The 20,137-nt window shown below is 39.7% G+C and overlaps 1 long non-coding RNA gene across 1 annotated transcript in view; it reads left to right on the forward strand.

Moving 5' to 3' along the window:
* The window catches only part of LOC142826805 (uncharacterized), a 72,405-nt gene extending 53,221 nt beyond the window's left edge, over positions 1-19,184 (forward strand). The window contains exons 2-3 of the long non-coding RNA XR_012901056.1: positions 13,873-13,998; positions 18,654-19,184. This is a non-coding gene — a long non-coding RNA (uncharacterized LOC142826805). The remainder of the gene's footprint in view (positions 1-13,872; positions 13,999-18,653) is intronic.
* Positions 19,185-20,137: the final 953 nt, after the last annotated feature.

Here is a 20,137-nt window from a genome sequence, read left to right on the forward strand (position 1 = left end):
CTCAGCGCGGCAGCCATGTAAATGTAAATGATGCCGCGATCATTTAAATCGCGGCTTCATTTACCTTTGCTGAATAAACAAATCTACATGCCTCTGCCAACAGAGGCAGGTAGTGTAGACATACCCTGTGTCTCTCACCAGCCGTAGATGTGGGACTGTGGGACTTTTGTGCAGTCAACTCTACTAGTATTTATACAATGCCTGTTCTTCCTTGTGTAATAACAGTCCACCTACATTTCCTGATGTTTTTTACAGCACTCAGCAACTACCAGTTTTGTTATATAGAGATGAAGAAATAAGGAATACTCTTCTAATAAGGGACTATTGGCAACCTTAGAGAAGGCAGTGGCACACAAGTCTTGAGTAAACCTGTAATAATAGATTACACAATATTGACCAATGTATCCAGATTTTTCCTCTTAAGCAGTGATGTCATCCTCACATTTCTCTGGCTGTAAAAAGCTGCAGAGCTATGTCTGCAGAGATCACTTTGGATTTCAGGGATATGTTTGGCACTGGAGAATCAGAAAGTAATTCCAGGAAAGTAAAAGTACATAACTTGCACCTGAGTCTTAGCAAGCCATCTAAGTTTTTATCAGCCTTTTGTTCTAGAAATTTCACATCTTTCAAAAGTGGATGATCTGAGATTGCCAACAAGCAATGGAGCCTGCATATTTTAATGACTGATTGAAAGGGTCAGGTACTGTTGACTTGGCTGTCATATGCATACAGGTGAGGGAACCTAAATACTATTGACAGAAAAAAGAAAGCTGAGAAATACAGCTGTGAAAATAAGCATATGAACAGCAGAAAAAATGGTTAAGAGCAGTTCCTCCCCTACCACTTCTAATGCTATTTTTTGGAGGGACAAGGGAAGGGAGTCAAGCCATTTTGGAATTTCTCTTGAATAGCTTTCTTTTGAGGCAATGAAGTGTGTGTGTGTGTTCGCGTGCATGGCACCTCAGAAATGTACCTCTATCTTAATTACAAAACCTGCCCTTGTACTTTGTGAGGTGGATGTTGTCTTGTCATCTTAAGTTTTTATTGTTCACGGGTGAAAAGTAATTTGGTTCCTCAAAGTTCATTGAACCCCAAAGTAATAAACCAGCCACCCCTGGAAACCCAAATGCTGACCAGAGTTGCACATGAATAGTGCTTTCCTTCGCCTTTCTTTGCTGCCTCCCCCACTTCAAAATCAATTACTGCTGTCCTTCACAGTTCTTTGTTGGGCCCTGCTACTGATGCTTTCTCTGTTCCTGTTGCCCTCCTGGAAGCCAAAAGACCTGTGGCCTGTGGAAAGGGATATTGAGATCTCCCCCTGTCCACCCTCGGTGGGGAGAGGGGTTGCCAGGTTCCTCATTCATCCCCTCAGAAGCAAGGATTCATCTGGGATAAACTGGGATCTTCATTGCCCCCAAACTTTGTGGGAGTTGGAAGTTTCGAGCAACCCATACCTCAGGCTTGTATAGTACTTAGTTTTGGTCTGGGTTCTCCTCACTATCCTTACACACACACACACACACACACACACACACAAAAGATCAGAGGTGGGATGGGGGAGCCCACGTCAAAGCTCCTGTCCTGCAGCTGCATTTGGATTTCTGAGTGCCAGTGGAGGAGGAATGCTAAACTGGGACCAACTGGAAGCGTAGCTATGTAGGCATTCAAGAAGCCATGCCCTGCATTTAGCATCTTTTGTATGCACCAGATTCACATATTGCACATTTCTGAAAAGGGTTCCACACTGTCCCTTTTTGTGCTAGGTTCCTCAAGGATGAAATTAAATCACCTATGTTCAAATGATGCAAAGCCTTTGTCTTTGTGATATAGCAACAGATAAAATCTCCCTGGATCAAAGAAAACATGCTCGTGAACCTGATCCAAATTACCACCCTTTGGATTTCTGTACCACTGCAGCTGGACTGCTGGCAGGCCCAGCCTTTGGGCAAAGCAAGTGAGGCATTCGCCTTGGGCCCCGTGCATTCAGGGCCCCATGGCTCCACACGTTCAGGGCCCCATGCTGCCCAGCTCCTAGCCCCGCCACTGGGCAGGGAGCCGTGTGGCTCAGCATGCTGCCTTGGGCCCCACATGCCCTTTGGCTGGGCCTGCTAGCTGGTACCCTTTTCAGAATCAAAGCCCCCATTCCTGAAGCCACTAGATGGAGAAGAGTAAAAGAGGTTGGCAAAGAGTTGTCTTACTTTATAGCAATATAATGATAGCTTATGGTTCTATAGCAATTTCTTTTTGAGACTGTAAAATAACCTTCCAACTCTTTAATTGAACCTTGCCTTCCTATCAGGTGTGTGTGGTGTAATCCCAATTTCAAGATTATGCCAAAGTAACAATACTGATGAGTGGCATTTGGGGAACAAGATCCAGGAGGCCTGACTCAGGTTCTCTCGCTCCAACAACTCTGACTTCTAGAGATAAATAGTGATGCCTTGCTGCCAAACAAGAGATTTTGGGGTCTTGCAGGCCCATTTCCCATTGGAAGAGAACTTCGTGACAGGACACTTGAGTAGTTTCTTGGCATAATGTACACAACGAGCAGTTCTTGAACAAATATGGGCACACATAGCATGCTGGCAATCCCCTTTTTCAGGGATCACAGCCAAACCACCAGTGCTCAGTTCTCAGGGAGCAAATCTGAATTGAATCTTATTAGGAAGATTAAAGCAGGGAGCTTGTGCTGGTCTCTATAAAAGGAACTGTTCAATAAAATAAACAATGCAGCATTTCTTCAAAGACAGATCTATACTCACCTGTCTGTATTGGCGCCACCTGCTGACTCCTGACAAACAATATTTGCTGTAAGCAATTAAGGATGGTAAAAATGATCACCCCAGCCAACAAAGTAGTTTTTTTTTTTTTTTCTGAAATACTATGGAAATATTGTTTAATACACAGCCACTATTATATCCATCTGATTTCTGCAAGAAAAAAAATCTATCCTGAGTTTTGTCCGAGTTGTAGGCAGAGGAGCATAAAATATTCAGGATCTGGCTTTGTATTTATATACATAAATACATATGCAATTATAAATAACACACATTTTTACATAATATCCATATAATATTATGTGTATACATTCTTAGGAAATTTGAGTATTAGCTCCAAAGTGTTTCTTGCAAGTTTACAATATCTCTGTGGTATAGCCCTTAAGCCTCATTCTTCTCTCTTGCTTCTTTTATGGCACGGGTTTCTCTGTTTATGTTGATGATATAGTCTTGAGATGCAATAGTTCTCCTTCACTTTAAACTGCCTAAAATTGTGATTTAAAGCAAACCATATGAGACTTCTATAGAACGTAATTAAGTAACATGATTTAGGAGTAAGGAAAAGTACAGCAGAGAACAGCAAATATTTGGCTGCTATCTTTGCCACATTCATACTTTATTCCTGAAATATTGTTCTTATTTTTGTGGTGATTTATGGCTGTGATGTCACTGGCTCATCTTGACAATGGATCCTTGTGTCATGAGTCAAAATGCCATTAAATGAATCATGACACAATCATAGCAAGACTGCAAACAACTTCTTAAAAATCATCATCTTTAAGCATCTAAGCCGAGTCTCATGGGACTAGAACTGTGATATTTTGGTTCATTTTGGAGTTTTAGAGCTGTTTTATTTTTTATGAGTAGAAATATATAAACATTGGCATATGCAACCTTGTAATATTAACATTTCAATGAAATACAATCACTCAAATAAGGACATTTCTCTCTCTCACTACATAACTCCAAAGTGATGTTAACAGAGGCCCTGGCTGAAAACACAATACTGGCTGTTAAATCATCATAATAGCTGCATTGTTCTCCCAGCCAATGCAAAAAGAGATGCTTTTATTTAAAAAAAATTCAGCATTAGACTTCCTGTTCATCATCCCATTCCCATTGTGTATCAAATGTGCTAGAATTAAATTAAATACCAAAGAGGTTTTGTACTTTGTATTTGTGGGGCAGTCTTTGTGTTCCAGAAGACCTAATTTCTTATTGAATTAAGAAACTCAGCTGCCAGAAGCTAGTGAATGTATAGTCCTTCTGTAGGCCAACTGCAAATCAAATAGTAAGGAAGGCAGATCACTTCTCTCTAAGCATTGTTTTCCTGGCTTCTGTGTGGTTTTCTTGACCTCAGCGTCTTGATTTCAGCACAGAAATGTACATCACAAAGTGAAATATTTCCCATCTAATATATGTGACAGGAATTTACAGGTGAGAATATTGAGACCTCAAAAATAAACATCATGTTTCCTTTACTGTCTTACTAATAAATTAACATTGAATACTTAACAGTATTTAGAGAAGCAATATTGTCTTGTGATTACACCATGGGACTTGGAGTTTGTGAAGGATGTGGCTCCAAGATTTTACCTCTGACCTTTCAGCTGGGTTGTTGCTGACTTGCTGTGTGACTTTGGGCAAGCCACAGCGCCACTCTGTGCCTCCTATTCCTCATCCATAAATGAAAATATTTCCTTACTCAGCATGTGAGGCTTAACCAACCAGGGAATGAGCCATACATGCCCCTTGCGTTTTATGGAAAGTCTCACATGGGTACCATTGGACTTTGGATCAGGCCTGTAATGCTTGCAAAAGAGCTCTGAGATCCTTCAGTGAAAGATGCTGTAGAAGTGCTAAATATTGCATTAAAGAGCACAGAAAAAAGTTAGAAAATTAACCTATTTGAGAGTCAAAAATTAATTGTATTGAGCTGAATTGAAACGACATGAGTAAATGGAGCAAGAGAGATGGACAGTTCTGTCTGATTAAATAATAATAATAATAATTACTTGGTGGATCGAGCAAGAATGGGGTTCTATTCCTGGCTCTGCCTTTGACTTGCTAGATGAGCCTGGGCAAGCCACTTCACCTCTCTTTGCTTTTAGTTTTCTCATCTGTAAAATGGGGATAATGATACTGAGTTCCTTTATAGAGTGTTTTACAATCCACTGAAAAGAGCTGTGTAGCTGCTTGGTATTATTTATTTATTTGGATTTCAGCATAACAAAAATGCCTACCTAAGGTGCCTAAGCATCTTTGGGATATATTAAAAATACAAACCAACTGAAACCTTGATTCAGCAAAAGAATTACCGGTAACTATGTTCATAATTTTAAGCATGCAAGTTGTCCCATTGATTTTAATTGATACTACCCATGTGCTTAATGTTACGCTTGTGCCTTGTGAGACTGGGGCCTCAACAAACAACGAAGTATAGATGGCGATATTTCTTCAACCTAAAAGGGGACAAAAAGACCCCCACTCCATCCAGTCAGTCAGGGCCTGATTGTACTAGGTATTGTGCAAACACATCAGAGATGTGCACCTTGGTCTAAATAGTGCAAGATAAGAAACAGTTAGGCTACGTCTAGACTGGCATAATTTTCCGCAAATGCTTTTAACGGAAAAGTTTTCCGTTAAAAGCATTTGCGGAAAAGAGTGTCTAGATTGGCACGGACGCTTTTCCACAAAAGCACTTCTTGCGGAAAAGCGTCCGAGCCAATCTAGACGCACTTTTGCGCAAAAAAGCCTTGATCGCCATTTTTGCGATAGGGGCTTTTTTGCGCAAAACAAATCTGAGCTGTCTACACTGGCCCTTTTGCGCAAAAGCTTTTGCGCAAAAGGACTTTTGCCCGAACGGGAGCAGCATAGTATTTCCGCAAGAAGCACTGATTTCTTACATGAGATCATCAGTGTTCTTGCGGAAATTCAAGCGGCCAGTATAGACAGCTGGCAAGTTTTTCCGCAAAAGCAGTTGCTTTTGCGGAAAAACTTGCCAGTCTAGACACAGTCTTAGTGAGTGTAACAAATTACAAGGGTGAGAGATTGGGAGATACTTCACAGTAACATTCTCTGATTTGTTGGTCTTTAAAAAAAAAACAACCTACCACCATCAGAAGCATCCTGAATCTACTTCAAAATCTATTTAAGCACCATTTTGAGTGTTTAAGTGGTGCAGAAGCATTGCCCTGGACTTCTACATAGGTTGAATTTCACCTAGTGTCGATGGTGGATTATGAATAATGAATACATGAAGCTATAGTAATGAATAGCTTGTGAATATGTTCCCTTTCCATAGTGAATATGTTCATATAAACCATTTATTGAATAATTTTGAATAATGAACAAACTTGTAAAAATTCCGTTCATAGATAATTTATGGGCAGAAAAAAGACCCACAGTAATTGAATAAATCATTCACCACATACAATTTCCGTTCTTTAATCTCTCCAGCAATATACTTAACTCATCCATGTTGAACTTCCTGTGTTATGGAACACACTGAAAAGCATTCAGAGTATGTATATACATTTAACAAGGAAAAACAGGAAATTCACCTCCGTGCAAAGTTCCACCACAAGATTTGTGCATTGTGGCAGAGTTAACATTGCAGTAGGAATTGAAATGTTTTCATTTCCTGACTTCTTGTGATACCGCATGCAAATTTAACTTTGCTGTCACCTTGGACCAACATTGTCAAAACAGGTGCCCAAAGTTGGACTCAGATCCATGTTCAGGACCTAACTAAGGGTACATATACATTGCAAACAAACAAACAAATAAAACAAACACAAAAAACCACCAAAAACCCTGCAAAAGAGAGTCTCAGGGTATGTCTATACTAGCCCCCTACCTCAAACTAGGGAGGCTAATGTAGGCATTCGAAGTTGCAAATGAAGCCCGGGATTTAAATATCCCGGGCTTTATTTGCATCTTCCCATCTGGGCGCCATTTTTAAATCCCCCTAGTCCGAACCAACTGCCCATGGCTACATGCGGCAGTCAAACGTTAACTCGAACTAAATCTTTAGTTCGAGTTAACTGTTACACCTTGTGGAATGAGTTAACGTTTGACTGCTGTGTGTAGCTGCGGGCAGTTAGTTCGGACTAGGGGGATTTAAAAATGGCACCCGGACAGGAAGATGCAAATAAAGCCCGGGATATTTAAATCCCGGGCTTCATTTGCAACTTCGAATGCCTACATTAGCCTCCCTAGTTCGAACTAGGGGGCTAGTGTAGACATACTCTCAGAGCCCAGGTCAACTGAATCATGGGACTTGCACTACAGCCTTAAATTAGCAGTTTAAATGTTCAGTCTTGGATGGTAGCCCAGGCTCTGAAAGCTAGAGAGGGAGGAAGGAGCATGAGAACCTTGGTTCCAGCCCAGTGGGAAAGTCTATCCTATTTTTAGCCACATAAGGTGACCCCCTGAAAGCTGAGTTAGTTGACCTGGGCTTTGAGACTTGCTGCTGTAGATTTTTTATTTATTATTAACACATTTACCCAGCATTGCTCAGGTCCTTAACTCAATTAATTTTTGGGGGGAGACGGGAATAAAATAAAAATGTATATGCTTTATTTAAACAATTGTATTTTTCAAAAATACAGTGTTATTTTTATGAAGTTAATTTTATTTTAGATTTCTAAAAAAAGGAGTGTTGAAATTTGTCCATTTAATTTTTAAGTACATTTTTAAAATGAGAATTTCATCAAGTATATTTTTTTCTTCATCCCTATAAACACCGATCATTCACTGTGTTTTAACAAAAAAAGAACTATAGTCAATTTGTTTTACAAATACATTGTCTTCTACTTTTCAAAGCATACACATTGATATGGTTCTGCCAAAACGGAGCACTACTCCAAATTTCTCTATTGTATCTGTGTTCTGTAAGGTTGATTGAGGAGCAATCCTGTTCCAGGTTCATCCTATGTTTCTGGCTCATCTTGGTTCTGTCTCTTTCCACATTTGCTCAGTTATGTCAGTTTTGAAGCCTGTACTTGATTTGGTAATTCTATCGCTTTTCTGTTTGGTTTTATGAGAAGCAATCCCATTCCAGGCACATCCAATTTTCCTGGCACAATTTTCCTTGTGTTGCTTTAAGTTATGCTAAGAGGAAGTTGCATACCAAATTTGGTGGTCCTTGCTCTGACTATTTACGAGGAGTTCTTGATCAAACAGACAAACAAAATCTCTGAAATATATAGTAGATTTATTTTGCAGTGTAGGTGTACCCTAAGTGGCCTGATAGTCAAAGGTTCCAACAGATCCTTTGGCTTTACTGAAAGCTGTTGGGTTCTCTGCCCTATTAAAAATCAGCCCACATTTTTTTGCATTTAATTTTGTAGGAGATGTTTTGGTTTTAAACACAAATATTGCAAAAATGGCAAATTTGGGGTATTTTATGAAATCATATTATCAATTAATTTTCTTTGGTTGGTTTATAATTACCATGCTGTGGCAAACCAGTGATTCACATAGTTCAGTGTCCCATGTCTGACAATGGCTAGCATCTGATTCCTAAGGGAATGGTGCAAGGAACACCATAGGGCATGATGTATTCTAGATCAGGAAAGCTGGCTTAAGGTATGCAACTCTAGCTACGTAAAAGGCATAGCTGGAATTGGCTTACCTTAAGCCAAGCCTTGGCAGAGGCCATGCTGCTTGAGGTGGACTGGACGTCGGCAGGACCTGCTCTCCGTGTTCAATTTCTGGGTCTAAACTAGACCCACTAAATCAAATGCCAGTAGACTGACCTCCGAAGCATCGATCTTCGGTAAGTATAGATGTGCCCTAGTGGACAAACCATGAATAACTTGCCCAAAGGGTAAATACCTTTTTATGCCCTTGCAGCAAGGGGGCTAAATCCCTTCTAAAAGATCCTTTTTTATTTTTATTTTATCCTCTATTGGTTGCTACTTAAACTGTAGATCTAATAAAGCATTTCTTATTTGTGTTCACACAATCGCTAGGAAACTCTTTAGGAATGTCATGGCCATTGACATTTAGAAGTACATTTATAAAGTTGTAGCAGTGATCTTGAGTTTATGCAGATCCTAATGCTTAATGGCTGTTAGCTGCTTGTTTGGACATTACTTCCCAGATCATCCCCAAACTCAGGAAATGCCCTGTGTATTGTTTTGCCAGAATATTCTTTTTAAGAAGCAGCTTTCCCAGTTACTAAATCAGTGGCCCAAAGTAAGATTAACGACTTACAGCTTTTGCTGAGGGTTTATATACAAATGTACAACTAAAAAGGATTTTAGTTTATGTGAAAGGCTGAGTTTCCTGCTAGTGTTACTGCATACTTCTGGCATCAAAGGAAACCTGGATTCTGAGAGCACTACCAGGCAGACAATGAGGAATCTGTAGCCATTAACGTCTCCGTGAAATGGAGAAAAGAGGTCAAGAAGCATTACATCTTCAGCCCTCAATAGCATAAAGGTGCTCTGATTTGTGGATAGCATTAATAAGGCAGACACTGAACAGCACTTGCTTCTGGCCGCAGCGTAACTTTGTACATAAGGAAAGATGCATCTAGTTGTATTTAAAGAACAGTGCAAAGATCAAACAATGTAAACAAAATAATGGTAATAAGAATCCCTATATACAGTCTCATGTTTTCTATGATATTCTGCAATAGAAGTTTCACATCTCACTCTACATCTAATGGATGTTGTGCTGAACTGAATTAAAAAACATAACAAAGACGCATGTGTTTTCATTATTCACTGAGGCCTTGAACACCAGTCTGGTAGTGAAAGGTAGAATTTTCAGGTATTGGCCAAACTCTGCTATTCACTGAAGTCCGTCAAATGTCTTTCAGCTGTTGTACAATCAATTCCAAGAGTTAAGAAAAACACTTTTGAATGATTGTCCACATTTATATTCCACTGTAGGTGAATATGTGCCCTGTGCATTTCATTTCAAGACTGTTGCTGGCAGCGTCTCCAAGTTCCTTTGTCTTCCTTATCTTCTCAGATAAGGGCACAAAAGGGGCATGTCTGCTGTCTCCCCCCCACATCCTTGTGACTGCCAATGGCAAGAGATGGAGTTCCCCATAGTTTTAGCCTTGATTAGCTAATGTTGTAAACAACTGGTTTTGCAAATAGTTAACTTATAGTCTAATAAGTTAGCATTTAGTATGATGCAACCAGTATATAGTATTTTTTGTGATAGTTGCATTTAGTACCTGGAGGATTCATTATGAAGGTTTTAAACAATGTGCCTCATGCAGGACTGTTATCTCTGTCATGGATGGGTATGCTAATTTAATTTGTCCACGGGGGAGACATTTGTTCTGTTTGTACTTCCTTCCTCATCAGAACTCAAAATCAGAGGGACAGTCACCTGAAGATTCACCTCATGAAGGAGGTGATGTGACCTGCTTCTGAGCTGAATACCAGTCAAGATATAGGGGACTATCTATCCAGGAATTTTTCATTTGAAGTACAAGTCTGAGTGAAAAACATCATATATTGTCTTTTCACTCAGATTCAAAGCATCCAAAGTGACCTGACTCTGGCAGGGATTCAAGGATTCATTCTTCTTTGTGGAAATCCTTGACCAGGCCTTCTGATACTGCTTCAAAGCCTTCCAAAGTTAAATGCTCACTGATTCTGTTTTAGATGGCACCCTCAACTTTGGTTCCTGGGGCCCATCGAGACCAGCATCTCCAGCAGTACTGAATACTTCTTCTTCTTAGCCAATTCAACTTGCATCAGTATGTCAGCTATGCAAATTGTGTATCTTTTTTTTATTTATTTTCGAAAGAGGCTATTTCAAAATTTGGCATGTCTACATGGTGCCAAATTTTGAAATAAAGTGCTCTTTCAAGCCATCCTTTATTCCTCATAGAATGAGGTTTATTGGGATGGCAAAAGAACATGTCTGTTATTTCGAAAAAAAATCGAAATAGCGGACACATTTCTTGGACGCAGCATTGCTATTTTGGGATACTTCCGGTATCCCAAAATAGCAGTGCAGTCTAGACGTACCCTGCAGGTTTACTTATTAATGTGAAATCTTTTGTTTTTCATTACCTGAACAGACTCCTTTCCTGCCTCCATGACATCAGCATCATTGGTGTTGTCGACAATGTCAGGGACTACGCGGGCACTAACAGCTCTGTTGATACTTATGACCCCATGAATACAGCTGCACTGCCAAAGCATACCTCTTTACTGTTATGCTCTCTGATGCCCACGCTATCAGCATGCCTCACACGCTTGATGCTGGTGCCAATAACTTGTTTGGCACCATCACTACAATACTCTCCCTCTCCCCTTAGGGCAATGTTGTTCAACTGATGGTGATGACTGCAAAGTCTATGGTAAAAGTCCTAGGCAGGGTTATCATTGCACCTTTACAATTAGGCCTTATGGATCCCAGTTAAATCTTTTGACTGCATATGTCAAACCAGGATGAGATGCTCTGTCTTTTTCTTGTTCTTTTCCTTTGTTCTCCTAGCCCCCACCTCCTTTTAATAAAAGCTACTGCAGCACAGACATATCAAAAACCTGAAAGTTGTCTGGCACTTCAGATCAAGGGGTGGATTCAAATTCACTGCCTCAGGATATATGTCAAGTCTCTGTACTTTTCTTCTTCTTGTATTACTGACTTTTCGGCTTTCACTGCAGTAGCTCTCTGCTTTTGCTTGTTGTGTTCAAACCACAAGCAACAGAACCTAGTAGAAGTTGGTATCTGAAAACTCGAAGTGACTCTTTTCCCCTGATGTGTCTCTTTGGCTAGAGAAAGAAGAAAATGAGACTGGAAGGGGTAGGGTGTTTCAAAATGACACGTGATGGAACAGTTGATGAGTATATATTCAGAGTGATTTGTATTCATTGTCACACTATGTGATTTCTAGATACATTCTGCAAAACAACTGAGTTCATATTTATTTGTGGTAGATTTAAACCTCTTTCTGCAAGGTGGCTTAGATGAGTCCTCCATAGTGACCTGAAAATCAAAACGCAATCCTACAAAAAGTGGAAACATTGATAAATTGCAAAGGAGGAATACCAGTACTATAGCAAGAAATTTGGAGGTTTCTGTGAGATAACCTAGGAGCCTCCCCTTTGTTTTAATAATATTCTATTGTCAGATTAATCAAAACATTCAAATAAAGCAAAGAAATCCACAACAAGTAATTGGTTGTGAATATCTTCGGAACTAGACAAATAAATAGTCTGTCCTGTTTTACTCTTAGAAGTGCAGTAGCTGAGGTAATAACTTTTATTGGTCCAAATTCTGTTGGTGGGAGAGACAAGCTTCAGAGGTACACAAAGCTCTTCTTTGGGGCATGCTCTCACCTGCATTTTACAAAGCAGTGGATAACTAGTGGGAAAAGGTGTGTTTTTCTCACCTTTTTTATGCTAAGCAGTGAAGTGCCGTATTGACAAACTCTTCTATCATGCCCTGCTAGTACAATGTTTTGCAAATGTCACTTTCTCTGGACAGTGTAACCAGTCCTACAAAATGTTCCTGAGATGTGGTAAATCTCAAACAAGATTTTATTTACTTAAGTTATGAGAAACTTTCTTTGGTAGGTACCACAGACCTTGGAGCTGTGAGAAATGGTCATTGAAGGGCTCAGGGCGGCCATACACGGTGCTGCCTGGCTAGGGAAGAGGCGCTTTTCCCTCCGCTACAGCAGCAGCTCCCTGTTGAGGCACAGCAGTGAATCTCTCCCAGTCAGTAGGCAGAGAACATGTCCCTACTAGCTGGGAGAGATTCATTGCTCTGTCCTCAATAGGCAGCTGCTGCTGTAGCTGACGGAGAAGTGCCCTTCCCCCAACCAGGAAGCTCCATGAGGGGCTCATTAAGCAGCTGCATTGCTGTGCTGATGCGCAGCTTAGAGGGAACCTTGCTGTGGACTCAAGTTTTAACTAGTTCCACAGGCTCTGATATTCTTCCTGCTGTCTGTTCAGCAGTGACCAATACCTCGTCAAATCCGTCTTCATGATAATTGTGTACTTCTCTATGAGTAGATTCAAGTAATTTGTTGACATCATCAAGACCAAGCTTTAAGTTCTGCAATATTTGGTTTCCAATATTAAACAGTAAGTTATGCAAAATTACAAGTGATATGAAGAACCGAAATGGAGAGTTCATCTGCAAGTGATCCACCTACTGCATATACCTCATTATCTTTAATTTATTTCTCTTCATTTCCACACTGCTGATTGCGTGCTCTGGGTATGTCTAGACTACATGCCTCTGCTGACAGAGGCATGTAAATTAGACTACCCAACATAATCAATGAAGCAGGGATTTAAATATCCCCCGCTTCATTAAAATAAAAATGGCTGCCGCGCTGTGCTGGCTCAGCTGATCATTGGCACAGCGCAGCAATCAAGACGCGGGTCGGTCGACAGGGAACACCTTTGTCGAATGCTCCCTATGCCTTGTGAAACGTGAATCTGTCGGCAGAGGCATGTAGTCTAGACATACCCTCTGTGTCTGAAACCTCACAGCTTTGACACTTCTAATTTTGTTCTCTTGCCTTCTGTCAGAGAGAGGCTTCAATATTGTTTTCAGACAGGATTTCAAAACTGACCATTGAGGTGAAGCTGCGAATATATTCATTGAAAAACATTGAAAAAAGTTTTCAACCTGTTTGAAAAATTTACTTCTTCATTCAGCACTGGGTTTAAGGAGTGCCTTTTTGTTCTTTTGAATTAAGTAAGTTTGTACACCTTGATGTAGCCCTCTCATATTAGCTTTTTATCCTATAATCCTATCCCCTGCAATTATCAAATGTTGTTATACCATGTCCGGATAACTCCTCAGGTACCTCATCTGAGAAAGTTTTTCCTGCAGTTCCTTGCACAAGCAGAAATGATAGGAGATGCTCTTCATTTACTTCTATGTTTTGGATCTTTCCATCTCTCAAAATGACAGGCATTTATTCCTTGTGTATGGTATCACATGTATGGTATCACATGTACAATCCAAAATAAAGGAAAAATATTTAATCTTGTTATGTTGTTGTTAATCATATTTGTTGCCCATTGAAATAAATTCAAAATGTATTTATTTATGTTGTACTGTAGGGTTTAAGTAATAGTGGTTTTCTTTTTTTTAGCAAAGAACTATCTACATGTTCCATCATCACAGGCTCAAATTTATCCATTAAGTCAACCTGTCAAGAGATGTTTCCATTTCCACACTCATTCAGGATGTCCACAGATCCATGAGATGCTACGTTCAGGTAAGTGAAGCACAATGGCCATAATTCTTTCAAATACATCTTGTAGGTGTTGTGTGTCAGTTTTGAGCAATGATAGTGAAGTATGGTCAATTGGAGATCCTGTTTTCAGGCGTAGTTCCAATTCTCTGCACTATATTTCCCGTGTGGACGTGGCTTTTTCTCATGAGTTGCCATTCTTGAACACCACCAGCAATTTTATCAACCCCAAATAATTTGCAATAAAATCAGAACACTGCATCTATTTGATGCGCATATGAGCTAGTGTCATTGTACTTTTCTCCATTTTTCAATTTGCTTATATAATTTTCTTCTGTAAACCTTCTCTTGTGAACTTACAATGGTCCATGACTCTTTATAGTGATTCTAATTTTGTCGTCTATGAATTTGGGCCATGTTGAAGGATCGCTGACATTAAAAAGCAAAATCAGTGAGGATCTGTACCACAGGTGTTCCCAGATTAAAGACACCCTGCGTTCAGCGGTTCAAGTGTATAAGGGTAATTAAGCTCTGGAATAGGCCTCCAAGGAAGACTGTGAAATCCCCATTACTGGAAGTTTTTAAGAACAGGTTGGGTAAACACTTGTCAGGGATAGTCTAGGTTTACTTGCTCCTGCACTTTGGTTTCACCAGCCGTACATTTCTATGAGTCTGTATTCCTCCTGAACCTTTGAAAAATCTAAAACAATACAATACTGTTTTAAAGATTTAAATTCAGAAGACTTACATAGGAAAAAAAAACAACCATGTACTCTGCAGATCTCTTTACAAACCCAACAAAATATATCTTCTAACAAAATATTTACTCAGACATTTTGCACTCAAAGGGTGTATAAAGGTGTATGCTTTTATATTGTGATTCAGATTCTATCATTTGGGAGGTTTCTTTCATATGATGTTTTGGTATCTTCTCATACTGATTATACCCCTCCTGGAGAAGGGAACCTGAGTTATTAGAGAGAGACAAGTGATAGTTATGATGGACTCAATTATTAGAAATACAGATAATTCAGCTTGTGATGCTTAGAAGAACCACAGACTGAATTACCTGCCAGGTGCAAAGGATGGAGAACTCCTGAGCCATCTATATATACATTTATGTGCAGTTTTGGATAGGAACTGATGATCATGGGGAAAGATAGGACAGATATCTGAAAAGTCAAATTTAGTCTGCTAGATAAGAAATTAAATATTCAGGGTTCACATGATAGCATTCTCTCCAGTTCCCTGTATAAGGCAATTAGATGGGCAGAACTAGAGGTTCTCTGTGTAAGGATGAATGATGGTGTTGGGAGAATGAATTTATTTTGATAAGGAGCTGGGGAACCTTTTGGAAAAGGAGGAGCCTATGCAGGAAGGATGGTTCCACCTAAACCAAAAAGGAACAAGATTTCTGGCAAATAACAAAACGGTCATAAAGGAGTTTTTAAAGAAAGTATTGGGGAAAGGCTGACAGGTGAGAAGAAGCCCACTGATTGGATGGAAACATCCATTAGGGAAGGATGAATGAAATAGGATACTGTATGTCCTAGTAAAGAGAAGAGGCTAGAAGTTGGTAAAGTACAGGTAGGAACTGAGGAGAAACCGTCAAATGGAAAAGATGCCCATACAATACATGAATGCAGACAGCATAAAATTTGTCAGTATTGAAAGTGACAAATATTTGTATACAAATGCTGGAAGTTTAACTATGCAGTGGTGTTGCTGTCGTGTTGGTACCTAAACCTGTCTGCTAAAAAAACATGGTTGGGTGATAAGGGATGAATTACTTGATAATTTCCTTGTTCTGCTCTGAAGCATTATGCCTTGGCCACTGTCAGAAGACAGGATGCTAGGCTAGATGGACCATTGGTCTGGCTCAGATACCACCACTTTTATGTTCTTATTAATCTTTACGGTTTTGGCTTTCGGGAGTGTATCACGTGCTTTCCAAATTTTGCTCTGCAGGAGTTTGTGGCTTTTTTCAGGTTACATCAAACAACTCTGCACAAAACATAGCAGAATTTCACTTCATTTCGGTCAAAACCACATGCTTCATTTACTGTAGCAAATGCTATCATCCTTCTCTATAAGACACGAGTAAGTAAACTTTGCACAGAGCATATAAGAAGGTTGAGGAAAGAGATTCTCCCATCGTAGTCTCATGGGTTGGCATGGGATGGCTGTATAGCTGCTCCACTCTCTGTACAGCTCATGGGTTGTACTAGGAGAAGTTGGTTCCTCTCCAATGCTCTTCATAGACTCATAGACTTTAAGGTCAGAAGGGACCATTATGATTATCTAATCTGACCCCCTGCACAATGCAGGCCACAGAATCTCACCCACCCTCTCCTAGAATAATCCTCTCACCTATATCTCAGATATTGAAGTCCTCAAATGGTTTAAGGACCCAAAGATGCAGAGAATCCTCCAGCAAGTGATCTGTGCCCCATGCTACAGAGGAAGGCGAAAAACCTCCAGGGCCTCTGCCAATCTACCTTGGAGGAAAATTCCTTCCCGACCCCAAATATGGTGATCAGCTGAAGCCTGAACATGTGGGCAAGACTCACCAGCCTCACTACATGGGGAAGTTGGATCCACACATGCCTCCTCCTCCCCAGCCACTCCCCTCAATATATATGTAAACATTCCCGCCACATTTCTGAGCTGCTAGAAAGAGAATATAATTGTGTCAGAGAAGAGCAGCTCCTCTGCTCTGTGCAGCCTTCCACATTTACAGGGGCCAGGGAGTATTTAACTTAACAGCGTTGTCTATTCATATTTCATCATTATATAGAACCCATATAGAAATAAAGTCAGACTTGAGAGCAAGGAACACTTTTGACTCACTCTGGAACAAGTCAAATTAATTTCTCTGTTCCTCCATTTGTCCTTGTGGCAATAAGATTTCATAAGTTTGCCAATTGGTTCCTGAGGATTGATTAGTTAATATTTGTGCAATGCTCTTTTGAATAGATCTGTCTCTATGTACGGGCTAAGTATTAAATACACCAAATGTCTCTATACCCTGAAACACACCACCCTATGAAACCACAGTTCTGGCTTCTAAAGGCACTTGATATTTATAGAAATAAACATTACAGAGCTGCCAGATAACTTCATCCTTCATCTTAACTCTGCAGTTAGGAATGAGCGGATTTATGCAATAAAAGCAAAAGTTCAATCTTTTTGTTATGTGCAAACCACTGTCTCCACCCCAGAATAAAGTGCTTACTCTTTGGGTACGGGATGAGTTTATGGGAAATCTACATTTAATTTTATTGTTTAAAATAAACAAAGAAATGACACTGTAGAGGACTTGCAGGCTTAAGTCTAGCCATCGTGAGCTCTAATCTTAGTTCTGCCACCAACCCACTGTGTGACCTTGTGCAAGTCTTTTCATCTTTCTGTCTTTTTCTGTCTGTGACTGAGGAGAAAAAGAATGATTGTTCCCATTTTACAGATGGGTCCAATAATTCTTTTTCGCCTCGGTCTCAGGGGTGCTGGAAGATCTAGTAAATATCTATGCCATGATTTGAACATAAAATGCTAAGTATTAATACATACAAAGATAGGTTTTTCCCTGCTGGAATAAAGCCAGCATCTGTGCTTTGGCTTGAAGAGAAAAGGGAAAACTCACTGTAAAGAGCAAAAGGAACACATAAGATTTATTTTAAAAATAAAGGAAAATGGGGATTAAAAAGATACATCACAATATAGTGAAAAGCTAACTAAGTCCTCAAAAATGTAACACAGGAGACTGTTACAGTGTGATATACTAAAAACAGTTTATTTGAGCACTTGCTGTCCGACTTCAGTGTCTGAGAAACAGTGGAAGGGGGCATTAATAAGTTCCACTACAATGAGGTTATGAAACTACTGAACAAACTAGCTGACTTACAAAAAGACTACATGGAGGATGCACATAAAAGCAAATAGCTCCACCAATGGAGGTGCATACAAAGCTGTTCACTTCATGGGATTTTACAACTGAAGAGGAGAACAGTACATGAGCAAAGTCAGTGATCCATGCAAGCTGTGTATAGTCTGACCATTAAGGTACATCAAAGTACTGTTACCTGCTGGGTGCACATTGGCATACCATACATTTCCCTCAGGAAATACTGAAACAGTTGGAAAGGGGGAAAGAATTTGCCTGGTATTATATTTTTGTAACTTAAAACTCAATTTCTATGTGCATGACTTATGGAAATTATTTAAAACATGTAATAATTAAATAAAAGGTATCTTGATGTGTTTCTTATCTCAGAAATGATGTGAAGTTTGTTGAAAAAATTGTAACCTGTACTAACTGTACTAGACATTTAAACAAAGATACTCTTACTCTCTCTATATCTATATCTATATCTATATCTATATCTATATCTATATCTATATCTATATCTATATCTATATAATGAGTGGGGATATAGATATAGATATTCTCTCTGTCAGACACACACACACACACACACCATTGGAGATATTTAAGAGCAGGTTGGATAGACATCTATCAGGAATGATTTAGACAGTGCTTGGTTCTACCATGAGGGCAGGGGACTGGACTTGACCTCTCGAGGTTCCTTCCAGTTCTAGTATGCTATGATTCTAAGAATGGGCAGGAAGAATTTGTAGGGTATCCAGGAATTCAGTTTTAACCTTGTTGAATGTCATTTAAGGGTGATAGCGCCAAGAGGTGACGTCAAAGAAACAGGTGGGATGCAAGATGGATCCAGGATGGAGAAGCTTGCTTGAGTCATTCCTGGAATGTTGGTGTTTGAAATCATGGGAGTAGATGAGATCACCCAGAGAAACTGGAATTTTATCGAGTATGATGAACTGCTTCAGGAAATGGCCAAAACAAGGAAATAGTCAGACCTAAAGGAATATAGAATATGAAAAAAACCAAGAAGTTCAGATCTGAATTTTATGTTGTAACAAGCTATTTTGGGGGAAGACAGTTTAATTGTAACCAAATCACATGTGTCCTGGCGTTACTTCCAGTATCTTTATCTCTGATCAGGCCAAACTATCACAACACTGAAATTTGGGATGCAAATTGAGGTTCAATTAAAGTTGAGTGCACTTTCCATGTACTTGCTTAACTTCCAGGGTTGTTTTCTTCACCTGTATATACAAACCCTTCTTCCCCTTTTCCAGGCTCAGGCTATGTCTATACTGCCATTTTTTTCCCACAAAAGATACGCAAATTGCGCTCTCATTTGCATATCTTCTGCCAAACCTTTTTGCAGAAGACTTTTTGCCACTAAAAAGCCCCGTGTAGATGGGGCCATTTGTTGGAGAAAGAACCTTTTGTGCAAGATCCCTTAGTTCTCAAAAAATGAGGTTACAGGAACTGACGTCTTTCTTGTAGCTGGTAAATATTCATAACCTGTCATTTTCTCTTTCTTCTGGAAGAGATGACACATTCTCATATTGTGAGTTTTCTTGGATAAAGAAACTAGTTTAATCCAGTTGACGGCTCCATGCTTGCTTATTGCAGCCAAAACACAATTCCTGCCCTTGACAAGTCTGAATCAGGTCTTGCAAGCAGTTTTCAGACATTAAAAGTTCTCCCTGGCTTCTTCAGGACAAGGGCAACAAAATCATCCTTTCATGGCACTCTGTTGTTTGTTTGTTTTTCTTTCCCTTATGAAATGTACAAGATTTTAATATTCATGAGAGATGTTGCTCTATTTAGCCTCAGGAGAAGGGAACCTACAATACCATCAAAGAGGCCAGGATAAGGACAAAACTCCAGCTGTATATAACATGCTAGATTGACAATGCTGTAAAATGAAGGCCTCCTTTTAGTCACAGATTAGAAAACGTCACAGGTACTGCTTCCCTGTGCTAAACAGCAAAAAAGCTCTAGGGTACTACCTCTGCCATTGAAAGGGTCACTCATTTCATGTTCTTTCACACTTCATCTTTTCTACAGCTCTCATCATCATGCTATCTAAGCAGTTAGGTTAGGGTTAGCTTAGCACTTTTTCTTCCCCTCTCTCCCTGGAAATGGGGAGTCAGCATTGAGGGACTATCAGTTACAATAATCTAATAAACTAACCCCTGTAACATACATTAGGAACTTGTTGCCTGATTCAAAGCCTAATGAAGTCAATAGAAAGACTTTTGTTCAGGCACTTTGTCCATAACTTTTTAT

The sequence above is a fragment of the Pelodiscus sinensis genome, chromosome 2 (assembly GCF_049634645.1).
Source record: "Pelodiscus sinensis isolate JC-2024 chromosome 2, ASM4963464v1, whole genome shotgun sequence".
In the NCBI taxonomy this organism is placed as follows: domain Eukaryota; kingdom Metazoa; phylum Chordata; order Testudines; family Trionychidae; genus Pelodiscus; species Pelodiscus sinensis.